We start from the raw sequence: 23,413 nt of genomic DNA, 5'->3' as shown, positions 1-23,413 counted from the left end.
GAACCCGGGGAGGTGGAGCTTGCAGTGAGCCGAGATCACGCCACTGCACTCCAGCCTGGGCGACAGAGCAAGACTCCATCTCAAAAAAAGAAAAGAAAAGAAAATACAAGTAAGTGCTATCCTGTGAACTTCCCCAAGGCATTTTAAGGTGACTTTGGACAGACAGTGATGGTCACACCGAGGTCTAGAACAGTCACCCACTGTTCTCAGCATACCTGTTTACAACTAACTCCCACACCTGAATTTCAGAGGATTCAAATTCAATTTTTAGCAGAGACCATTTTTAATGATTCTGGAAAGTTGTGAGTAAATTCCATTTTTATAAATTAAACCATCTTCTCCTTTATTTATATTATGTTGTATTATTTTAAAGTCTTTCATATTTCAAAACCTGTTCAGTTCAGCTCAAGACAGAGCTGTCAGTATTCCCTTATAGGGGCTGAAAGGCAGAAATGCTAAATGTTCGGGGTTTCCCTTTCACATCCTGAAGAATCCTCTTTCAAAGAAGAATTGAGTGCTTGTCTGTTTCTTTTATTAGTTGTGATTGTATTAAGTTTGGCATTCTCACCTGACAAGCAATCCCACCGTAAGGCCCGCTTCTATCAGTAACAATGGACTGTCTCTCCCCTGAGCTAGGAGAGAGGCAAGCAGAACTTTATAATATAGAGAATTGTTGATTTTTAAGAAGAAGTATCAGAGGCAGAAATGTCAGTGCTCTTTGTACTTGAGGTAATTCATTATACATCTGTGCCAAATAGTACTTACAGAGAAAAAGTTATTGAATAAAAGCTGAGTGTCTGAAAGTGAAACAAATATAAATGTACTCATCAGAAGAAAAAAAAAACACTCTTAGCTAAGTGATATTAATCTTAAGATAATAATGTGAAGAAAGCAGATTACTGTAATGGAAAGAGTAATGACCGTGGTCATGAGACCAGGGTTTCAGACTCACTCGGCTACCGACAAGACAAGTGACCTTGGACAAGTCGTCACCTCTGGAACTCAATTCCTTTGGTAAAGTGCAGAGCCTGGAATATTAACTCCAAGAGCCATTACAGCTCTAAATATTGCATTCCCACCTTCTGTATTATGCCACCAAATGAATAACAGAATCGTGTGGGTGGGCAAACGGGTCTCAAAGGACTAACACTGTTTAAAAAGAAAAAAGGAAGGTGTATTTTTACTTATTGGCATAAATCTCATACCTGTAAAACATGTTTTGGTTTGAAGGTATGAAACCTCTTTGCTGTTTTCATAAATACAGCATTTAAAGTTCATCTAGAATTCAGTAGGATGTTTTATTGACAAGAAGGAAGGGATGTGAAGATAGAGATATTCAGAGCTACAAGAGCAAAGACAAAACTGATGGGCCCGATTAAGGTCGAACAGACATACTATATATCTTGGGGGTTTCTAGAAACCTTTCCTATGCAATCTTAAAAGTATTCGAAACACACGCTTCACAGTAGGTAACATCCTAACAAGAAAGCGTGCTTCTCTGTGAGGCACGGGCTGCACCAGCACAATATTTTCTGGAAAACGGAGATAGGACGCTGCCTTTTTAACAGCAATCAGTAATCCAGTAAGTATAATTCACTGATGATGGATCACTTAAGTCTCAGAATTTTTAAAATCTAATTAGAATTACAGCACCACAGCAATAAAGGGGAGCCACTGTTTTTTTAAAATTCCAGAATATGACTTCTAAGAAACAATTAAATATGTATATAAGGCTGCTCAGTTATTAAAACAATAAAACTTTTAACATTTTGTTACCCGACAAAAATATAAACAGTGTCTAGTGACAACCCTCAGAGGGGGATGAGGGCACAGGGTCCAGCTGGGATGAGGAATGAGAAGAACTGAGGGGGGGATGGGGAGAGGCCGGGAGGGGGCCTGGAGCAGTGGCAGGTGATTCAGAGACTCTGCAGGAGACTAGTCATGAAACAGCAATTACATCTCCTGGAAAAGATAATTTGTTTTTTCTCTCTCAAGTCCCACTTATGTGTTTGTAGATTAGATCTGGTTGTAAAGAAAGAAAATGGCCGCATGTAATAAACATTAACGCCTTAAAGTAGGGGGAAAAGCCCTCTATTAACAGCTAACTCAAGTAACTCATTTCGGTAAGAAAAAAAATACAGCTAAAGTATGTCAGCTACTCTAAAACATGCCAAAGCAAAGGTGCAAAGTTACTGCATCTATTTTGAAAGGAAACATGCACGTATGCTCTAAAACCAGAGTCAAAAATTATAAAACACAATCCTTCATTTGTTTAAGCCGAAATCTATTCTCCAAGAAAATCAAACATTCTGACGTTTTCTCCAAGCACCCTGGATAAAGCATTCTGCATTGCTCAGTTAATAATGAACTAATTGAACATTTCCATCAAGGAGCTCTAAAACTAGGTGCGCTTGCACAGAAGGTGGGAGTTCTGTTAAATCAGTCACTCAGTGAGAAAGAAAACAATTCCATGAAAATTCTACTTTCAAAGAGGTCTACCTTAAAGGAAATGCAAGCCTTCCACGGCACACTCACGTTTTTCTGTCAGATGCCAGCTAACTCTGCAGCTCAGCTTCCGTACCTGCTTGTTTCCAACCCTGCCGGCATGTCTGACCTCTGTCTCTCAGCTGAATTCTCCCAGCACATTTCATCATTTCCTGTTGGCTGCCGAGATAAGGTCATTCCCCTACACTGCTGCATTCGCTGTACAGTTCCAGGTTCCCAGACTGCACGCTCCTGCCTGCTGTGGCCATCACAGAAGGCAGGAGCCTTCTTTTCAGAAAGTGGCCAAAGAGAAATTTCAGTATTTCCATGGAAAATCAGGGAGAAGAGGTCTGAGAACAAAATTCATACTACCCCCTCCCCCACACACAAAAAATCAACTTATATACAAACTAACTTACACCATACATGAGCGTCTTCTATTATCTTCTTGTACTTGAGATCCTCCTGCTTACAAGAGAAAAAAGACGGCATGCTCTGCATCTGAGGGGCGTCACAGCAGTCAGTGGGACAGGGACTTGCTTGCACAGGATAATCTTACATTGTCCCAACATGTGGAATTCAACTTCCTTCTGTGACTACAGACAACAAGGCAATGCCTGTCAGCAGATGAACAGGAAGCCTCATGCAGGAGACGGGACTGGGGACTCGGAGTCCCCTGGAGACAGGCAGGGGACCCCATCGTCTCTCAGCAGCACGACTGACTCCTAAGAACTAGGACACTCAAATACGCAAGTGTGATTACACAGAAATAAAAACAAAAACATCTCGCTTCTTCAATTTTTACAAAGAATTTAAAGTGAAGAAAAAAACAATAAAACTTCAGGTGAGGAGAGAAAGATTTTAAAATGCTTGTGCCTACAAGAATACATACTGTATGATTCCCTTTGGATCCAGCACAAGAAGAGGCGTAACTAATCTACACCCTTTGAAGCCAGGACAGGGAAGAGAGAGAGGAGGCAGTCGGGAAGGGGCACCAGGAGGGTTTTGGAGCTGTGCTGTGGCTCTTAAACTGGCTATGGGTGTGCTGCACTTGTGAAAATTCACTGATATGCACACCTGAGATCTGTGCACTTTAGGTATATATATTATTCAATGAAACTTTTTGAATCTCACACCATATCAAAAAATACAGACACTACAGGAAAGAGTAGATATGGAAACTAACCTGCAAAAACAGACAGGAAACAAATATTTCAAGGGATCAATTTCCCCTAGGTGCCCTCCTAGAAGATACACATGCCCACTCCCCCATTCCCCTTGGCAAGCCAGGATTTAAGTGGTAATGGCCAGGGCAGGCCCAGTTCAGGGTGGTTTCTTCCTTTCAACATGGCCCAAGGGGGTGTATGTAGGGATGGGAAAATACATAATTGGCAAAAGAACATACTGCAAGGGGAAACTGCTCAGTGGATATACACTATTTACCAGTGTTCTTGCTACTCACATTCATTCAAAAATGTTCAGTTGGCCGGGCGTGGTGGCTCAAGCCTGTAATCCCAGCACTTTGGGAGGCTGAGGTGGGTGGATCACAAGGCCAGGAGATCAAGACCATCCTGGCTAACACGGTGAAACCCCGCCTCTACTAAAAATACAAAATAACAAAAAAAATATATGCCAGGCATGGTGGTGGCACCTGTAGTCCCAGCTACTCGGGAGGCTGAGGCAGGAGAATGACATGAACCCGGGAGGCAGAGCTTGCAGAGCAGAGATTGTACCACTGCCTGGGCAACAGAGCAAGACTCCGTCTCAAAAACAAAAACAAAAACAACAAACAAAAATGTTCAGTTAAAAACAGCCATCTAGTCTTACCTCATAACACAAAACGAAGTAGGTTAAAAATCTCTTTTGAAAATCTTGTGTTTAAAAATTCCTTAGGCTGGGCCAGTGGCTCACACTTGTAGTCCCAGCACTTTGGGAGGCTGAAGCGAATGGATTGCTTGAAGCCAGGAGTTTGAGACCAGCCTGGCCAATATGGTGAAACCTCGTCTTTACTAAAAAAATACAAAAATTGGCCAGGTGTGGTGGTGCATGCCTGTAATCCCAGCTACTCAGAAGGCTGAGGCACGAGAGTCGCTTGACCCCAGCGGGCAGAGGTTGCAGTGAGCTGAGATCACACCACTGCACTCTAGCCTGGGTGACAGAGCGAGATCTTGTCTCAAAAAAGAAAAAAAAAAAGAAATTCCTTAATGGAAAAGTACCAATAAAAGCAAAGACCACATAACACGAGACCCTATTACTTGACATATGATAATAATTTACACTACTTGAGAAATTATTTACCACCCTCCCCACACAGCCCTTCACCAAAAAAGCAGAGAACACATACTTCACTATATCCTGTAGTCGGTTTAGTTAAATCCACTGCACCATCACAGAAGATGAACACCAGAGTGCCACGCCCACCACAGCTGGCAAGCGCCCACTCCACTAAGACAGAAGCAGCACCTGAGTTCTGGGGGAGCGAGTTTGAGACCAGCCTGGCCAACACGGTGAAACCCCGTCTCTACAAAAAAATACAAAAATTGTCTACCTGTCCCCTCCCCCAAGCCAGGGTATCAGACAACTTTTTTTTTTTGGTCACAGACCCCCACTTAGGGCTGCTGGTTATGGGAGGGCTTTTTGTTTAAGAGACTCACTCTCCTTTTTTAAATCCAACAAACACAGGCTGCTCAACAAACATTTACACAGCATTTTATTTCTGGCTAATCATGAAAATAGCTCTCTGGGGGTAAGCATTGTTATCTCCATTTCCCAGATGAAAGGTTTATGCAATTTGCTAAGTGTCCCACAGCTGGTGCAAGGAGAGCCAGCCTGTGAGCCCAGGCAGCCAGCCTCCAGAGTCCCAGCTACACAACACTGCCCCTCCATCTTGACTTCCCTCAAGGATCAGAACTGGGTCTTGGATACAGTTTCTGCTTAATAAAAAGCCAAACTTGGAAAAGGAGAAGAGGGCCCAAGGCAGAACTGGGGTTGGGGGATGGAGGGTGAGGTCTGGGGTAGGGGTTGAGGGCCACATCCAGCACAGGGCAAGGGAAGGCCAGCCCAGCACCAGCAGCAGCCATTCACAGTCCAGGCCACAGGGCTACCCTCACATGCCCTCAGGCAAAGTGCAGCCTGGATGCCTGAGGTGGGTGGAGGCATTATGAGTCCTGCCCCAAGTACCCAGTTAGCAGAGCAATGGGGGGGGGGGGGGGGGGGGGGGAGGTGAGGGGGGTGGCAAAGAAAAGGAAAACTGACTTTGAACTGAATAGTAGTGGGACTAGAAAGTCATTAAACCAGATCTCCAGTGTGGTTAAAGACACCCTCTCCCTGCCCAAGTCAGCCACACCTCACAAGTGGACTCCAGGCAGGAAAAATGGACTATGGCAGAAGACAAGACTGACTCAGGCAGCTCTCCTGTCCGGGGCAGTGGTACAGCTGCCCGACCACCCTCTAGGTGATGCTGGGACAGAAACTCCGCTCAGGGAAGCTCACCTGCTGGCCTCTGGCATGCAGAGCCTAAGCTGGAATTCCAGTTCTGATTTGGCTTCTGTCATCAAAGACTGGAAACCATTGGACATTCATTCAACAAACATTAATGCCAGGCACAGTGCTTAGGGTCCCACAGTCAAAGCAGCCAAGGTCCCTGCCCGGGCCCACAATGTACAGGCTGAGTAGAAGTGCAAATAAATAAAATGAGGGACATCTCGTGCTGGTTCTCCAAGAGTGTGCAACCAGCCTACTCAAACCGTGTGGATTAAGGCGGAAGAAAATTCAGAAAGAGAGAGTCCACCAAGTTAAAGACCAGCAGTGCCATCCATCAGCTCTGGCCCCCTGCAGAGGCAGCCAACACCACGCAGGGCAGCACTTCCCAGGGAGATTCTTTCACCCAGCGCCCACTGCAGCTCCAGCAGACCGATTCATCGGCCTAGCAGGACTCAAAGACAGGACAGGACCCAGCAAGGCTGCTGCTTCTATCTGAGGCCTTTTGTTATATGATTGTCGCATGGTAAAAATGACTGCTTTTACCACGTTGACCACGCTCTTCTGAAACACTGTAAGATAGGTACTCCTAACCCTGTTTTACAGGGAGGGAAACCACCGCAGAGCATAAGCAATCTGCCCAAGGTCACCCAGCTAATAAGCGCAGAATGGGATTCACACTCAGGCCCACTTGATACAAAGCCCCTCCTCTCTCTACCACACCTGTGCCTCCCATGGAACGGGACCTGCTATGAAAATCAGGATATCTGGCAGAAGGTCATGTCATTTGGAAACAATAAAATTTCTACAATGTCATATTTTGTTTTCACCACTCCTCTACTGGTCTGTCATTGCTCTATATTGCCTTAAAAAAAAAAAACCACTTTATTTAGATATAATTCACATGTCACACAGGTCACCCAATTAAAGGGCACAATTCAGTGTGATTTAGTATATTCACAGGTGCGTGCAACCATCACTACCGTCAAGGCCAGGACATTTTCATTACCTCAAAGAGAAACCCTGTACCCTTTAGCTATCATCCCTCTATTCCCAGCCCTTTCCCCAGCCCAGTCATTGTGTTTTACACGGTGATTCTTGGCTGGGCGAGGTGGCTCACGCCTGTAATCCCAGCACTTCGTGGGGCCAAGGTGAGCAGATCACTTGAGGTCAGGAGTTGGAGACCAGCCTGGCCACATAGTGAAACCCTGTCTCTACTAAAAATACAAACATTAGCTGGGCATGGTGGTGCACGCCTGTAATCTCAACTACTCGAGAGGCTGAGGCAGGAGAATTGCTTGAACCCAGGAGGTGGAGGTTGCAGTGAGCCAAGATCGTGCCATTACACTCCAGGCTGGGCGACAAAGTGAGACTCTGTCCCAATAAATAAAAAAAAAACGGTGATTCTTAAAGTGATTATGGGCACACAGTAATTGGGTTGTTAATAGAATACCGCAGATTGCAATTCTGCACTCGCCTCAGTCTTTCCCTAGCAGGCTAAAACTAACAGCTGAGCCAGGACAGGGCGAGGGCAAGGCAGGAGACCTCAGTGGCAGGTGGCTAGCATAGGAAGTGGGGTACCTGGCAGCCTGGCACGGGGCAGGCTCTACAGTTCCTATGTACCTGGGTCCCTGAACTTACCATGCCTCAAACACAGAGCCAGGTGATCCATCGGCAGCAGGGACAATGAAGTTAGACAAAAGACCAAAAGGAGCTGCTCTGACCAAAGCCTTTTCCATTAGGAATTTGTAACTCCCCATCTCCAGAAAGGCAAACACCGAGATCCTACAGACTGGCCCAAGCCAGGGGTAACCAGAATAGTGTTGTTCTGAGAAGCCAAACTAGTCAAGGAATAGCAAGGCTTGGATAAAAAGAAGATTCCCCCAAATCTGGTTTGTTTATTTGCTAGTTCTCTCTGCCTTCCTCACATGCTGCTGAAAGTTGGGGAGAGAATGCACGCACTCCTGTAGCACCTAGGTTTCTGTCACACATCTCTATACAGGACATCAAAACCCAACTGTGTGTGGCATCGGCACACAGCTAAAAACCACTCAGCAATAAAAAGGAATGAGCTGACAGATGTAACATGGATGAATCACAAAAACATCATGGTGAGCAAAGCAGCCAGATGCAAAACAGCACACACTGCGTGTGTCTATGTGGATGAAATTTGAAACCAAACAAAAACAACCTATAGTGACAGATCAATGTTTGCCAGGGCCAGGGGGCAGGGTGGGGGACTGACGTCAAAGGGACACAAGGAACTTTTGGAGCAATGGAAATACTCTGTCTTGACTGAGTCACACAGGTGTTTCCACTTGTCAACGCTCCTAAAAGGATGCATTCAATTGTTTGTAAACTAATACCTCAATAAAGAGGAAGAAGCGGGGAGAAGGAGGGGAAAAGAAGGTGAGAAGAAAAACAGGAGAAAAGGAAGAAAAGCCCCCAGCAGAAGTCTAGTAACAGAACTTCCTTCCTACCCTGCATCTGCATCTGCAATACAACAGTCACTGACATTAACCAAGGACCACAAAGTGCTTCGGATTCAAAAGATTAAAGTAAGTTCTGGGTCATTTTAGCCCAAGTGTATTTCTTGGACCTCAAGTCTTAGAATAACTGGCCGGGCGCGGTGGCTCAAGCCTGTAATCCCAGCACTTTGGGAGGCCGAGACGGGCGGATCACGAGGTCAGGAGATCGAGACCATCTTGGCTAACACGGTGAAACCCCGTCTCTACTAAAAAATACAAAAAAACTAGCCGGGCGAGGTGGCGGGCGCCTGTAGTCCCAGCTACTCGGGAGGCTGAGGCAGGAGAATGGCGTAAACCCGGGAAGCGGAGCTTGCAGTGAGCTGAGATCCGGCCACTGCACTCCAGCCTGGGCGACAGAGCCAGACTCCGTCTCAAAAAAAAAAAAAAAAAAAAAAAAGAATAACTGATCCTCTACCAACGACTTTGGTAGAGGATCCAAATGGTCCACTTTCTAACCAGACTAGCTTGGGTTCTTCCCACTAGCACCACAGTGAAAGGCATGACAATGACAGTTCAGTGACCTGGAAGTGGCAGGTATCAGCGACACGTTTCAATGGCTGCGAGACAGTAAACCAGCCAAATTTAATACGATACTTTAAGGCATTAGTTTTTGTCTTCAAATGATAAGTAAATCTTAAATTCTAGAAAACCTACTATAATCATAAATAGATTAGGTGAAAATGTGATAGGTCAATCTTTTTCATATTTTTCTTTTGGCTGAGAATGGGATAGTAGCTATTGTCAAATCCTACTTGTTAGCCTTTCGTATGTTTCATGAACCAAGATGTAGATTGAGCCATCTTGGGCTGGGCACGGTGGCTCACTCCCGTAATCCCAGCACTTTGGGAGGCTGAGGCAGGAGGATCATGAGATCAAGAGATCAAGACCATCCTGGCCAACATGGTGAAACCCCGTCTCTATGAAAAATACAAAAATTAGCTGGGTGTGGTGGTGTGCACCTGTAGTCCCACCTACTTGGGAGGCTGAGGCAGGAGAACTGCTTGAACCCAGGAGGAGGAGGTTGCAGTGAGATCGTGCCCCTGCACTCCAGCCTGGCGACAGAGCGAGACTCCGTCTCAAAAAAAAAAAAAAAAAGAGCCATCTTGCCTTTACTCATCTCACAAGTGTACATAAAAAGGAATAAACCAAGCCAAATGTCTAACATTCTCTATCAAAGAAGAAGGTGCCGGGACAAAGCAAAGCTAAGTATCAGTTCTATCTTTGGCAAAGGAAAAAAATGTTAAAACCCTTTACATAAGCGTCTTTGCCTCTCTGGCACTCGTCCAAAGATTTTTTTTTTAAAGTGAAGCAAGAGGCCGGGCGCGGTGGCTCAAGCCTGTAATCCCAGCACTTTGGGAGGCCGAGACGGGCGGATCACGAGGTCAGGAGATCGAGACCATCCTGGCTGACACGGTGAAACCCCGTCTCTACTAAAAAATACAGAAAACTAGCCGGGCGAGGTGGCGGGCGCCTGTAGTCCCAGCTACTCGGGAAGCTGAGGCAGGAGAATGGCATGAACCCGGGAGGTGGAGCTTGCAGTGAGCTGAGATCTGGCCACTGCACTCCAGCCTGGGCGGCAGAGCAAGACTCCGTCTCAAAAAAAAAAAAAACTAAAATAAAGTGAAGCAAGACTAATTAATGGAGACAGTCCAATTGAGGAAAAACTTTAAAGCACCAATGTGATAGAGGGACCATGCTAATTTTTTTCTTACTCATTTTATAAAATCCCCAAATGCCACAGGAGGAGCAACATCGACATTTCTAGCACATCTCAGTTAAGATGTCACACAGCCCCGTGGTCCTGGGAACAGCTCGAGCCTCCTTTGGGCAACACATTAAAAATGGAAGATGATCCAAGAAAGATCTGAAATTCAAAAGGAATGTGAGCAAGGTTCCTGGTGAGTTTGTGGGTATTTTCAGGAATAAAGTTAGGGGCCTGTTATGTTAATGTTTTATCAGTGTGATTTTTTCCCCCTCATCTATTTATATTTTAATTCAGCCATCTGACAAACATTTTTCAGCACTGTCCCTACACCAGGCTCTGGAAGTTACAAACTAAATAATTAACTTAAACTAACTTGTCCATAAGCAGCTTCGAGTCTGGTAGGGTAGATGGACGAGCACCCAGAGGACTATGCAGGGTGACAGGTGCTACATGACAGCTTAGGTAGGGAGTGCTGAAGGTGGGGCTGGGGCAGGGGGCCAGGAAGAGACGTGGGAAGATGCCCAAGAAGGCTGGACTCTGAGCTGAATCACGTAAACAAGGGCAGTGTCCCGCTGCACCTCTGGCTGTGGCCTCCCCTCTTTGGCTGGGGCTTCTCCCTCCCTCAAAGGAGAGTAGGGACCAGATAGAAGATTCCAATGTTACTGATCAGGGCTTTTTCCTGAGGGCAGGAAAGGCAGCCAACATAAGGCTGCCAACTTAATTTTGCCCCCTAAGGACACTTAAAAAAGAAAAAGACCTATCACTTCCATTATTTCATTTCAAAGACATTTTAACACCAAAAGACAGGTAATACAACCCCAGAATCAATAAAAAGCCTTAAACTAGAGCTCTTTAACTTTGTAACAGAATAATTATACTGTTGGTGTGTCACCATCTAGCATGATAGTGAAACTGGCACTGTGAGTTGGTATTTAGAAACCCTGCAAATGGGCCGGGCGCGGTGGCTCACACCTGAAATCCCAGCACTTTGGGAGGCCAAGGCGGGCGGATCAAGAGGTCAGGAGATCGAGACCATCCTGGCTAACACGGTGAAACCCCGTCTATACTAAAAATACATAAAATTAGCCAGGGGCGGTGGTGGGCACCTGTAGTCCCAGCTACTTGGGAAGCTGAGGCAGGAGAATGGCGTGAACCTGGGAGGCGGAGCTTGCAGTGAGCCGAGATTGCGCCAATGCACTCCAGCCTGGGTAACAGAGCAAGACTCCATCAAAAAAAAAAAAAAGAAAGAAAGAAAGAAAAGAAAGAAAAAGAAAGAAAGGAAGAAAGGAAGAAAGAAACCCTGCAAATAGATGATCAAATTAGGTACTTTACTGAGTGCATATTTTATGACATTTGATACACACTTCCCAGATCTTTATATACAACGATATACTCATGATAGCCTTGCAAGGTGGGAGTACTGCGCCAGTTTTCAGATGAGAAAACTACAGGTTTCGGGAAGTGGCTTGCTCACAGTTGCACAGCAATGGCGGCGTGGGAAGCTGCAACCCTGGCTCCCTCTGACGGCAGAGTGTGTCCTGGACCTCCACAAACAGCGTGACACTGCAAGAGAGCTATGGGTGATTGCAGCAGCTCTTCCCAGAACTAAACATGTTTCACTGTTGTTGCTTTGGGGAAGGCAAAGGAAGAGTTCAAGTCTGCCACCTTTTTTTTCATAGTCCCTAATAACCAACTCAAATCCTTAGAGAAACCAGGAGGGGTATAAATACGTAAGAAAATGAAATCGTGGTGCCAAGCATTCCAGAGCGCTACCATTATCTTCTCCCTTCTCCTTCTATATTTTGGATCAGTGCTGGGGAAAAAGAAAATGGTTAAGATGGGAAAAGAAATAGGTAGCATTTGAACCCTTATTCAAGATTTTCAATACTTGGAGTGTGTCATCGTTAGTTTTAGAGTTTTAGGTGTCAACTCGACTGGAATACCTAGGAAAATCTAGAAACCTAGTAAAGTCTGATTTTGGTGTGTGTCCATGAAGCTGTTTCCAGAAGAGACTGGCACATGGGTGTAGAGTGGATGAGGTGGGGAAGAGCCACCATCAATAAGGGCAGGCACCATCCAATCTGCCGGGGGCCTGAAGAGAAAAAAAAACGAAAAGGGCAAATGTGTCTATCAATGTCCTGGACCTGGGATGCACTCATCTCCTTCCTTGGACCACAGAACCCCAAGTTTGCCAGCCTTTGGACCCCAGGACTTACACCAGCGGCCCCTGAGTTCTTAGGCCTTCAGCACTGGACTGAGAGCTACATGATTGGCTTCTCTGGTTCTGGGGCCCTCAAAAGAGGACTGAGCCACACTACCGGCATCCCAGGGTCTCCAGCTTGCAGGCAGCCTGTCATAGAATTTCTCAGACTCCACAACCATGTGAGCCAATTCCCCTAACAAATTGCTTCTTATCTATCTACATCCGTCCATCCACCCTATTGGCTCTGACTAATACAGCCATGTAGTAAGTATACATCTTAAAGCCTCTAGGCGTTGGCAAGTGTTACCTAAATACAACTTAAAAGACATGGTCACTAACTTCTAAAAGCTTCCATTCTCAGTTTGAAATATGGAGATAATTATAAATAGAATACCAACCATAAACTTAAAAGTGTATCTCATTTTACAAATTTCTTTTCAACAAATGATCGTGACCTTACATGGCAGACTTTCTGTCTTTGTATTCTATAAATGTATTCCAACTAATCTGTAACTTCATTTCAATTGGAATTCTTTTCTGATGGCACACCAATGATTTTTCTCCCTGAAAGATGTTAAGGAGCATTATTATTACACTGTTATTAGCAGTACCACTTAACACTGGTTTGGATTCAAGTTTCTCTTCTTCTTTTTTTTTTTTTTTTTTTGAGATGGAGTCTCGCTCTGTCGCCCAGGTTGGAGTGCAGTGGCCGGATCTCAGCTCACTGCAAGCTCCGCCTCACGGGTTTCCACTATTCTCCTGCCTCAGCCTCCCGAGTAGCTGGGACTACAGGCGCCCGCCACCACGCCCGGCTAGTTTTTTGTATTTTTTAGTAGAGACAGGGTTTCACCGTGTTAGCCAGGATGGTCTCGATCTCCCGACCTCGTGATCCGCCTGTCTTGGCCTCCCAAAGTGCTGGGATTACAGGCTTGAGCCACCGTGCCCGGCCTCAAGTTTTTCTTCTTATGGAGGCCTTGGGGAAGAACCAAATACATTTAAGATGAGTAATCCTCCCACCTCAATAACTTCTGGCAATGATTACCATTGTAACACCTGCATCATCCAAGCAATATGGGATTGATTATCGCTGTAGATTGGAAATAGTTTTCTCTTTTTCATTTTTAATGGAAAACGTCAAACATGTAGAAAGTAGAAACTAGGTCAGGCACAGTGGCTCATGCCTTTAATCCCAGCACTTTGAGAAGCCGAGGCATGAGGATCGCTTGAGTCCATGTGTTTGAGACCAGCCTGGGCAACATGGAGAGAACCCATCCCTCTGAAAATGTTTTAAAAATTAGCTGGGCAGGCCGGGCGCGGTGGCTCAAGCCTGTAATCCCAGCACTTTGGGAGGCCGAGACGGGCGGATCACGAGGTCAGGAGATCGAGACCATCCTGGCTAACACGGTGAAACCCCGTCTCTACTAAAAAATACAAAAAACTAGCCGGGCGAGGTGGCGGGCGCCTGTAGTCCCAGCTACTCGGGAGGCTGAGGCAGGAGAATGGCCGGAACCCAGGAGGCGGAGCTTGCAGTGAGCCGAGATCCGGCCACTGCACTCCAGCCTTGGCGACAGAGCGAGACTCCGTCTCAAAAAAAAAAGAAAAAAAAATAAAATAAAATTAGCTGGGCAAGAGAGTGCATAGATGTGGTCCCAGCTACTCAGGAGGGTGAGGCTGCCATGGATCAGGATCCCACCACTGCACTCTAGCCTGCATGACAGGGTGAGATGCTGGCCCTTAAAAAAAAAAAGAAACGAAAATAGAATGATCCCCCATGTCAACAATTATCAACACATGGCCAATCCTGTTTCACCTGTGATGTGAAAACTGTAGAATGCTCACAGAACCACACAACCCAAATGCATCTCCACCTGGCCTGGCGTGCCCCTGTCGACACTGGCACCCACAGCCCAAGTCCTCAGGCTGGGAAGAGGCACAAAGCAAGTAGAGCAGGGCCCTGGCCTGAAGAGATCAACAACCTTGTGGGGAACCAGCGCACCTGAACCACATTTAAAACCGAGACCGACTACAGTAAACCCGCAAGGTTAACATCACACTGATGAGTCATGGCAGTATCAGGCGCCTCCTGAGATGACGTAATGAGAAGGGCAGTTCATGTCTGTGGGACTCTTCCCAAAATCATCTGCCAATCTAATACTAGGAAAAATCATCAAGGACCTGGGTGGGATCCTAGAACTGCAAGAAAACATCAGTGGGAATGCTGGTGAAATCCAAAGAAAGTTCATAGTTTATTTAGTAACACTGCATCAATGTTAATTTCTTTTTTTTTTTTTTTTTTTTTTTTTGAGACGGAGTCTCGCGCTGTGTCACCCAGGCTGGAGTGCAGTGGCGCGATCTCGGCTCACTGCAAGCTCCGCCTCCCAGGTTCACGCCATTCTCCTGCCTCAGCCTCCGAGTAGCTGGGACTACAGGCGCCCGCCACCACGCCCGGCTAGTTTTTTTTTTGTATTTTTAGTAGAGACAGGGTTTCACCATGTTAGCCAGGATGGTCTCGATCTCCTGACCTCATGATCCACCCGCCTCGGCCTCCCAAAGTGCTGGGATTACAGGCTTGAGCCACCGCGCCCGGCCTAATTTCTTAATTTCAAAAAATGAGCTGCGGTTACATAAAATGTTAACATTAGAGAAAGCCAGGTAAAAAGTAGACAGGAACTCTATTAGTTTTGCAACTTTCTGCACATACAGAATTCTTGCAAAATAAAAAGTTTATTATAGAAATGAAAATACAAAAGTTTAACAAATATTCATTACATCCTTTGCAAAAAGGAGTCAGTGACAATGTGGTCTTCTTTTTAAAATTTAGCCAAGGAAGACGAAGCCTAAAGAAATCAAATGATTTGTTAAAATCTTGAAGTAAGCAAGCACCTGGAAATGAAGACAGGGTCCTACGTAAGCTGACGTCACACCTGAGGTGCTCCACGGCAGTGCACCACCAGATATGGAGTGCTTGTGGTAACAAGCAGTGCTGACCATGAGATGTGAGGCTGGCCTGCAGCCGCCCCACGCCACCCACAGCTGTGCAATCAGACAGCGACCCAGGCTCCCTGCACCACCCTGCCCTGCCCCCAGCCTCTCCACAGCCCTCTGCTCCAGCCTACCCCTGCAGTGCCTCTCACCACTCAGCAGTTTCTGAGGGTCTGCAGGCTAACGCTAAGCTAAAAACAATAAAAAGGAGGTGGCATTACAAACCACCATATGATAAAAATACTTTAAACCACCACCATTTTACAAAAATAGCTCCTTATATATCTAGAAAAAAAAGATATGATCAGAACTGTGCACTAGGAAACCTGAAATTGTAGCTCTGCACCAGGATGAGCCCAAAGTGCCCAAAGGAGAATTCCACCTCTGGGCTTTCTGACCTGGAGACCATGCCTGGAAGCACACAGTCTACTGCCTCACTCTAAGAAAAGACAGCCATGTTTTTACTTTTTTTTTTTTTTTCTTATGTTGCCCAGGCTGGACTTCAACTCCTGGGCTGAAGTCATGCTCCTGCCTCAGCCTCCTGTGTACCTGGATTACAGATGCATGCCACTGCACCCAGTTCAACCATGCTTTTAAATGGCTTTGAATGTGCTTCTTTGTAACAGCATCTTCCTACATTTCAGACAGGACAAAATTCTAGAAATAAAAGCACACACCTGGATTTTCTAATTATGAACAGCATACAAGGATTGTTCATTATGAACCAGATTTATGATGACATTTATGGCTGGGGTCAATATGGAAGTAAGACCTTTGACGGGGCAGTCATATGTCTGCCCACATACTGCAGCAAACACATCTGGGACATGACTGTCAGCTCAAACAAGAATGTCTGTGAAATATTCCTATCCAAAATGCCCTGCAACAAATTACTGAAAAATAAGGAAAGAAAGCCAGAAGTGGTGTTTTTAAAACAATCTTTAAAAAGGAAAAAGGCAGAAGACACTGTAAAAAGTATTTCCAGAACAGAAGGTTAAAAATGACAGACTCTGTCACAGGTCTCGCCCGCAAGGCAATCCCTCCTGAGCAACTTCATTATTTCCACTTGCTCAGGAATTGACGAGCGTCTTGCAAAACACAGGTCAAAACTTCCCCAGTGCTCTGAATTATGCAACTGGGAATCCGTACCACACTGTTTTTGTCAACAAGGCTCCACTGAAGCTTCCTCCTTTAACTTCACATTGGGAAAAAGACTTCAGATGCCTTCCCCATTCATTTTTCAAATGTTTCATTCAATCAGAAACTCGACATATACACTTTGGAATTTACACATTTGACAGCTGCAAAGCTCGCAGGCAAGCTCTCCAAACAACATGCCTGTCTGTCTCCACCCAGGTGTGGCAAGCCCCACACTTGTGCCAGGCATGGCCCCCTGCCCCATAAACCCAGAGTGGGTTGGCTGCTCTCCCCTGTAACTGACACAGAAACAGGCCTGTTAGACTCCAGTCTCAGGCCTGTGCCCATCCCCACTCCTGTCCCCATCATCCCTCATTGCCCTTGTTTCCTTGGCACCTAGCACAGGGCTTAGCATCTAGGGGCACAGCATATGTTAAAAGAGGAAAAGAGAAAAGCCTATGAGAGAAATGGCAGCCTCACCCTTGGGGACACACAGCTCAGGTGTGGATGCCAAGTATCAAGAACAGAAGCGTAGCCTCAACTTGTAGCCTAATACAAATGCCAGCTCACAGCCCACGAGCTGTGGAATCACAAAAGTCAATTTATCTCAAAGCCTCAGTTTCCTCAACTGAATAAAAAGTATCAGTATCTCCCGCCTCACAGGTTACCAAGAGGATTAAATGAGATAAAACACCTGGCCTGGTGCCTGGCAGCTCACTGTTGTCCTGAAATCTATGTATGTCTCCTTCCCTCCGAATCCCTATGTCAACTTTGCTTCCAGTTATCCACCATTCGGTGCACCATGACTAGGTACAATGAAAAACAAAAGCCAGTTCCACCAAGGGGCTGGCACCTGAACCGTCTCCCCATAGCCCTTTCCCATGAGCACCAGATAGCAGGTGCCATACCCAGAGCATTCACCTGTTGATTGGATATGATCTACTTCTAAGTAGTAGGGAAGGATCCCAGCTCCCCTTTGCCACTGATTTCCATTCCCTCAATGCTCCTGGTCTAAGCCACGCCTAACTCCTCCCCATCGGAGAATGGTAGAGGAGAGTGCTCTTCCTGGTGAGTAGGGGCAGAAGGCAGGTACCATGTACAGGCCTCTTGTCTGGATAGAGACCATCCATTAAAAAATCATAAGCAGGCCGGGCGCGGTGGCTCAAGCCTGTAATCCCAGCACTTTGGGAGGCCGAGACGGGCGGATCACGAGGTCAGGAGATCGAGACCATCCTGGCTAACACGGTGAAACCCCGTCTCTACTAAAAAATACAAAAAACTAGCCGGGCGAAGTGGCGGGCGCCTGTAGTCCCAGCTACTCGAGAGGTTGAGGCAGGAGAATGGCATAAACCCAGGAGGCGGAGCTTGCAGTGAGCTGAGATCCGGCCACTGCACTCCAGCCTGGGCGGCAGAACAAGACTCCATCTCAAAAAAAAAAAAAAGATCATAAGCACCAGCCATGGCCAACATGGTGAAACCTTGCTTCTACTAAAAATACAAAAATTAGCCAGGCATGGTGGTGTGTGCCTGTAATCCCAGCTATTCGGAAGGCTGAGGCACCATAACTGCTTGAACCTGGCAGGTGGAGGTTGCAGTGAGTTTAGATCGTGCCACTGTACTCCAGCCTGGGCAACAGAGTGAGATCTCAAAAAAAGAAGAAGAAGAAAAAAAAAGATCATAAGCATTGGGAATTAGGCCTCTTTTCCTTTACTCTCCACCCAGACTGATGCAAGGCAGCCAGCTGGAGCAAGTGTATCTCCTCTGCAGAGCCAGCTGACCTTTGAGTAGACTGTGCCAGGGCCTAGAATGTGGGTCAGGGAGAGTCAGCAAGCCCACCTGCCTGCACCGCAGATGAGCTCTAGTCGACCACTTCCTCTGTATTGTAATGAGGGTGGCATTTTGGTCTTGTTCGGACACTCACATCACCCTCTCTTCCAACAGTATCAGTTTAATCTACTGACTCCCTTAAACCCAATGCCAATACTCAATTATTAGCATTGAGGAAGCTCCCATCATATTCAACACAAGTTTTAGTGATTTTACAAGATACAGAAATCCACTAGACAAAGTACCCATTCTTGTGGTTTACTCATAAGAAAAATAAAACTAAAATATATCTATTAAAAGGTAGAAAGGGGGCAGGGCACAGTGGCTTACACCTATAATCCCAGCACTTTGGGAAGCTGAGGCAGGAGAATTGCTTGAGCTCAGGAGTTCGGGCGAGACCCTGTCTCTACAAAAATAAATAAAATACATAAATATAAACATATATATATATATATATATATATATAATGCACACAATGAAAAATTATCCAGCAGCAAAAATGAATGAAAATGAAATCTGCAGACTACTTATGAGTCTCTTTTTATAAAATTCATAAACAAAAATAGTATATATTATTTACAGATACATGTGTATAAGTACTCTTTTTTTTTTTCCTTTTTCTAACCAGAGCCTTGTCAATATTCTTTTAAAAAAAAAAAAAAAGTGCAGGAATGATGAACTATTCTAGAATGCCTTTACCCCTAGTCATGGTGCACTGGATGGTGGATAACTGGAAGCAGAGATTCCCAGCTGCACAGTTCCCAGTTGCTCCTGGCAGGGAGCACCCACCAGGTACTTCCCTGTGGTGCACAGTGGTTTAGTTCTCCAGCTAGGAGGTTGGCTCCCAGGTATGTATCAGTATCCTCCAAAACTTATATATCCATCACCTCTTGTTTTACACGAATTTTAAGTTATCTAAGAAAACATTTCTAAACTACAGGTAGATGAGAGAAAGGCTGTAAGACAGACACAAGAAAAAGACCCACTGATAGATGTTCAACAAACACCAGGCCAAAAGCGGGCCAATGCTGAGACACCCTGGCCCCCCATGGCTTTCCAGGCCAGTCTGGAAGGTCCAATCTGAGCTGAAACCCTACGGGGTTCAGAGCATTGAGGCCTTCCCCCCCTCCCCCGCAACTCTCTCATTTGCAGTCATCATCTTATTTTGCATGTAGGAAAGGAAAAGGAGGCTAAAAAACTATGCCTGTGCTAATTCTTCGCCTAGAGGGAGTACAGAACATTGGCACCTGCCAGGCTAACCCACCCACTGCTGACCCTCCTCACTCTAAATGTCACAGGTAGTTCTCAAAATGCCTCCAGGCTTATCACTTTAATAATCCTCTTCCCGGCCCAATCCCAGGAATTCCTGGTTCCTGTACAGCAAGGCCAGAAGCTACACCCTGGTGAAAGGCCACCAGGAAGTACAGGCCTTAATGCACACTTGCTCCAGACAGAGCAGAGGCAACACTAGTCAGCCCAGGTGACAGACTGGCTCCTGTCCCCACAAGCCTGACAAGTCCACAGGATTATCTAGGGGTTCACAGATTTGGGGCAACAGTGTTAAATGCAGGTCTCCCTGTCATGCCTGGAGTGTCACAGAATGGCCACTTAATAGGCTTGCTGCTGGATGTTGGCACCTATTTCTATATTTATGTAGATTCTATGACTGTTTTAGATTTGTATTAAGATTAGCGGCAGAATTGTACTACATGTCTTTTAAATATGTTAATATAACCACAAGGGTTTTCTTTTTAATGTGATACAGTGAATTGTGATGTATAACATTAACTGAGCACTTACTATGCACCAAGCCCAGGTCTAATCATTTCACAGATACCCCATTTCGTCCTTCCATCAACCCTATACAGCAGTACTGTAATCGTCCTGCCAATTTTATAGATGAGGAGACTGAAGCTCAGGGAGATTAACTAATTTGGCTAACGTCAGAGAATTAGTAAATGACAAGGCTGGGGCAAACCATGCTCTAATCCGTGAGCCAGAAGTTTCTCTAGCCGACACAATGCCTCATGTTATGCTATCCTTGCATTGCTAGAGTAAACCGTTTTTGGTCCTGAAAAAGTAATCTTTTAATACACTACTGTATTCAAACTATTATTTGATTTAGAAACCTACTTTAAAATGTTGCAAATATATATAAACATATATATGCATTAATACATATTACATTCATATAAGACTGATCTGTAATTTTATCTACACCATGAATGGAAGAAGAAACATTTTTACAAAGAAATAGAAATTCGCATAAAAATCTTAAAATTTTATGGCAAAACACACCTAAACAATGTAAAAACAAATTATAGAAACAATAGCTGGGGACGCATTTGCAATGCACACAACAAATAATTTATAGCTCTAATATACAAAGACCTCCTAAAAATTCAAAACAATCCAGTAGACGGAAAAACGGAGAAAGGATATGGGTATGGAATTCATAGAAGAAAAAATACAAATGATCAATAAACATGTGAAATGATGCTCAACCTCACCAGTACTCAGGAAAACACAAATTAAAATAAAAGTGGTTCATAGAAACAGTAGAATGGTGAAAAAAAAAGTTTAGTTAAAAATAATTAAGACTGGAATACCATTTTCAGTCATCAGATTAGCAAAAACAACACAACGTCTACCACTGGTGGAAATGCCCAGTAAAAGGTGTTGATGTGATCAGGCTCTGTGTCCTCACCCAAATCTCATGGCAAATTGTAATCCCCATGTGTCAGGGGAGGGGCCTGATGGGAGATGATTAGATCATGGGGGCGGATATCCCCCCTACTATTTTCATGATAGTAAGTGTGTTCTCGGAGATCTGAAGTGTATGGCACGTCCCCCCTCTCTGTCTCCTGCTCTGCCATGGTAAGACATGCTTGCTTCCCCTTCACTTTCCACCATGATTGTAGTTTCCTGAGGCCTTCTAACCATGCTTCCTGCCAAGCCTGTGAAACTGAGTCCATTAAACCTCTTTTCTTCATAAATTACCCAGTCTCAGGTAGTTCTTTACAGCAGTATGAGAACGAACTAATACAGGGGTACTCATACACTGCTAGTACAAGTCTGCCAAAAGACTAGAGCAATTCAGTGTCGCGTAACTACTAAAAACTAGTGACCTGGAGAGAGATCCAGAGTGCAACATTCACTTACCGGCTCATTCATTCATTCATTCATTCCACAATGAGCACCTACAACCTGCCATGCACTTTTTTCAATTATTTGTTATCAAAAGAGCTTAAATTCAGAAGTGTGTAAGCTCAAGAGAAGTGAAAATGGCAAGCTGCTGAATAGTGCCTACAGTAGGTTCCTCCCTTTTTTAAAAACATGCATGTTTGTGAGGGTCAGGAGAAAGTTGTGGAAGGCTCTCCTACAACAAGTAGTCAAGAGTTGATTAGCACCTAGCTGTTTATACGTCTTCTGTTTCTCTTGGCATGAGCACACAGTAACAAAAGCAATAGCCTATAACGCTGAGAAATCTAACAGAAAATATCACAGTCTTTGTTTACACACAACACAAGAAGAGCACAGGGCCCACACTGTGTTAGTGGCAGAGCCAAAAGTCCACCCTCATCCTGCTGAATGAATGCAAAGCTGGGCTCTTCACTATAAGATGACAGTGTTTCTCCTCACTCACATTCACCCACCCACACAGAGCAGAAAGTAGGAAGGTTTCCATGCCTGCACTGATGGTAAGTTGTGGGAGGTAGTCGGGCAACATTTCTGGAGTTCTTATGAATGATGTGCTATGCTTTTTGGCCTGCGTATTCAGGTGGACTCAGATCTGAGACATATTCAAAAGTATGTTCCCATCCTGGCCCTTGATTTATGTATTTCCTCTTCCCTAGGGGATTCTACAAAGCATTTCCAAAAAGGCTGGTCCCTGTCCCTTAACTGGTTCCTCCTCCAAGCAACAGCATTCCAGCTGGGCTTTGGGAAATCTCCCTACTCCTTCAAAACAATGGTTTCTCCTCTGACTTCTTTTCAGGTTTCCTATGAGTCTATGAAGCCACCTCACCCAAAGTCTTCCAAGGAACTGATTATGCTCAGGTTAGCTGGCCACCACAGAACTTTGACCAGTATAATGAACTGTGACAGAAAGGAATGCATCCTGTTGACCAATCCCCCAGCAATACAGCATAGACGACAGGGGTACTTCAATGCTCCACTGCTTAGGAGAAACAGCCAGCACCGATACTAGCTGAGACATAGAAACTTCGAAAACAATTCAAGTGTCCATACCACTGCCCAAGGCCCAATGATGGTTCATCTGTTTGTGTTTTTATTTATAGATTTATGGAAATATAGAGATATCTGGCCAGGTGCAGTGGCTCACGCCTGTAATGCTAGCACTTTGGGAGGCAGAGGCAGGTGGATCACCTGAGGTCGGGAGTTTGAGCCTGGTCAACATGGTGAAACCCTATCTCTACTAAAAATACAAAAATTAGCCAGGCGTGGTAGCAGGCGTCTGTAATCCCAGCTGCTCAAGAGGCTGAGACATGAGAATCGCTTGAACACGGGAGGCGGAGGTTGCAGTGAGCCGAGATTATGCCACTGCACGCTAGCCTAGAAGTTTTTCTTAAGAAAAGAAAAAAGAGCCGGGCGCGGTAGCTCACGCCTGTAATCCCAGCACTTTGGGAGGCCAAGGCGGGTGGATCACCTGAGGTTGGGAGTTCAAGACCAGCCTGACCAACATGGAGAAACCCCGTCTCTACTAAAAATACAAAAATTAGCCAGGCAGGGTGGCACACGCCTGTAATCCCAGCTACTCAAGAGGCTGAGGCAGGAGAATCGCTTGAACCTGGGAGGCAGAGGTTGCAGTGAGCTGAGATTGCGCCATTGCACTCCAACCTGGGCAAAAAGAGTGAAACTCCGTCTAAAAAAAAAATGAAGGCCGGGCGCGGTGGCTCAAGCCTGTAATCCCAGCACTTTGGGAGGCCGAGACGGGCGGATCACGAGGTCAGGAGATCGAGACTATCCTGGCTAACACGGTGAAACCCCGTCTCTACTAAAAAATACAAAAAACTAGCCGGGCGAGGTGGCGGGCGCCTGTAGTCC

At 45.4% G+C, this 23,413-nt stretch overlaps 1 protein-coding gene across 8 annotated transcripts in view; it reads right to left on the bottom strand.

Moving 5' to 3' along the window:
• PACSIN2 (protein kinase C and casein kinase substrate in neurons 2) overlaps positions 1-23,413 on the bottom strand; it is a 147,638-nt gene that overhangs the window by 89,423 nt on the left and 34,802 nt on the right. For 2 of the 8 annotated variants that reach the window (XM_025398880.1, XM_025398883.1), the window contains exon 1: positions 2,536-2,618. The exons of 4 other annotated variants lie outside the window; for them this stretch is intronic. The gene's annotated coding sequence lies outside the window, so the exon portion shown is untranslated. Of the gene's footprint in view, positions 1-2,499; positions 2,619-2,903; positions 3,077-23,413 lie in introns of those variants that run through there. 2 more of the 8 variants (XM_025398876.1, XM_025398881.1) reach the window with 2 other exon arrangements.

This window comes from Theropithecus gelada, chromosome 10, assembly GCF_003255815.1.
Source record: "Theropithecus gelada isolate Dixy chromosome 10, Tgel_1.0, whole genome shotgun sequence".
NCBI classification, from domain to species: domain Eukaryota; kingdom Metazoa; phylum Chordata; class Mammalia; order Primates; family Cercopithecidae; genus Theropithecus; species Theropithecus gelada.
This window is presented reverse-complemented; position numbering and strand designations above follow the sequence as displayed.